Source organism: Otolemur garnettii, unplaced genomic scaffold, assembly GCF_000181295.1.
Source record: "Otolemur garnettii isolate 467f Iridium unplaced genomic scaffold, OtoGar3 scaffold00171, whole genome shotgun sequence".
Taxonomy (NCBI): Eukaryota; Metazoa; Chordata; class Mammalia; order Primates; family Galagidae; genus Otolemur; species Otolemur garnettii.
In genome coordinates this window covers 508,521-511,052 of record NW_003852566.1, presented here as the reverse complement: position 1 = coordinate 511,052, position 2,532 = coordinate 508,521, and positions in this window count along the sequence as shown.

Here is a 2,532-nt window from a genome sequence, read left to right as displayed (position 1 = left end):
GAATACTATGCAGCCATAAAGAAGATGGAGACTTCACATCTTTTATGTTTATCTGGATAGAGCTGGAACATATTCTTCTTAGTAAAGTATTTCAAGAATGGAAAAGAAAAGTATCCAATGTACTCAATACTACTATGAAATCAATATATAACCACCTACACATTCATATGAATGGCAAAACATAACTATAGTCCAGAAAGTAGAAGGAAAGAGGAGAGAAAGGGAAGGGAAATGGGGATCTGGGTGGAGGGAGGATATCTGGGGGGACCTCACCTAATGTGCTTGATGCAATGATACATTTCAAAACTATTAAGAAATGAGTAAAAAAAAAGAAGAAATGAGTATAATTGTGATAGATGTGTTACTTAGTTCAATGTATGCATTTCACATTGTATATCAAAGCAGTACACTGAACCCCATAAATGCATCAATGTAAAAGTTATAATTTAATGAAAAATAACAACAACAACAAAAGAAATACAACTCAAGACATCATTCTAGCATTTCACATGCTTATTTCTTTCTCCCTAACTTCAGGCCTTTCTGCTAGGTGATAAGTTAGGGGTGTCATTTTTCTTCCTAGAGAAGACAACATGAAGAAAACACCACCATGTGCCATCCACAACAACCTACCAATCTCTCCCTGTACCCTTCACTCTCGCTTCTCCCACCAACCCTTATGTTCCAGCTGGGGGAAGCTCTTCCACCTGGGCCCAGAGCTGAGCCCCCAGTCCCAACAAGGTAACAAGGAAGGAGCAGATTAGCAAGACATTAAAGAGAGAAAAGGAAGAAGGAGCCAGTCTCGGTGGCCCATGCCTGTAATCTCAACACTCTGGGAAGCCGAGGTGAGTGGATTGCTTGAGCTCAAGAATTGGAGACCAGCCTGAGCAAGAGTGAGACCCATCTCTAAAAACTAGCTGAGTTTTGGCCACTGCCCGTGGCTCAAGCAGCTAAGGTGCCAGCCACATACACCTGAGCTGGCGGGTTCAAATTCAGCCCACCAAACAACAATGACAGTTGCAACCAAAAAATAGCTGGGCATTGTGGTGGGCACCTGTAGTCCCAGCTACTAGGGAGGTGGAGGCAGGAGAATTGCTTGAGCCCAGGAGTTAGGGGTTGCTGTGAGCTGTGATGCCACAGCACACTACCCAGGGCGACAGCTTGAGGCTCTGTCTCAAAAAAAAAAAAAAAAAATTAAAATAAAAAAATAAAAAAAACCTAGCTGAGTGTTGTGGTGGGGAACCTGTAGTTCAAGCTGCTTGGGAGGCTGAAGCAGGAGGATTCCTTGAGTCCAGAAGTTTGAGGTTGCTGTGAGCTATGATGCCATATCTTTCTACAGTGGGCAATAGACTGAGATTCTGTTTCAAAAAAAAGGGGGAAGGAGGAGATCAAAGGAGGAAAATTAAAGGCAAGGGTAGGGGGAAACCCAGCACCAGAAGGTGACCTCCCATCTCCCCAGGATAAAAACACCTTACTGGAGGCAGAAGTAGAAGTGAGGAGACACCGGCATGTGGCAGCTCTTTTTTTTTTTTTTTTTTCACTGTGTCATCACAGGCAGCTCCAGCCAGTCTCTCACACTCAGACCTTTGTGAGCAAGAGTCAGGGAAGAGTTCCTATGACCCCTTCCTAATTCCCAAAGCGTCCCCACAGGGAGCCCTGACAATCCCCTGACTCTATTCCAGTAGTTTGGACATGGCATATGTTTGTCCCTCTTTATTAAGTGTGACAAAATTTCCATTCTGGTTTCTTATTTAACTCATGGGTTATCTAGAAATTATTCCTTCATTTACAAATGTGTGTATGTATTTTCTGGTTATTCTTTTTGTTAAGTTCTAGTTTAATAATAACATGATTAGATTTTGATGCTCTAAAGATGTTGAGAGTTGGTGTACAGCCCAACTTGTGATCAATTTTGGCAACTGCTCTGTGTATACCTGAAAGAAATGTGTGATTTCTAATGTTTGGGTACAGTTCTCTACATATACATACTAGATCAAATTGCTACTCAAATCATTAAAAGTTTCTATAATCCTTACTGACATTTTTGTTAATTTGTTGTAAAGAGTTACTAAGAGATGTGTGCTAATACTTCACATTATTATTGTAAATTTGTCTATTTCCACTTGTAGTACTGTTAAGTTTCCCTTTGTGTATTTGAGGCCACATATATAAATTTAAAATTGTTATACAGGCAGTCCCTGAATTACAAACTTCCTACTCACATACATGGGTCACTATAAAAGTTCTGAGACACACTGTGTTATGGCCCATTTTTTCCCTTCCAAGAAGCACAGTTAGCCGTCCTTTCTGAGTCACCTGTGCAAGATTCAACTTGCTCGGCTTATCGGTGTTGCTGGGAGGGCTTCATTTGTTGCCTTCCATTTATAATTGCTTTTTTTTTTTTTTTCTCCTGAGACAGAGTCTTACTATGCTGCCCTGGTTAGAATGCCATGGCATCATCATAGCTCACAGCAACCTCAAACTCTTGGGCTCAAGCAATCCTCTTGCCTCAGCCTCCCAAGTAGCTGGGAC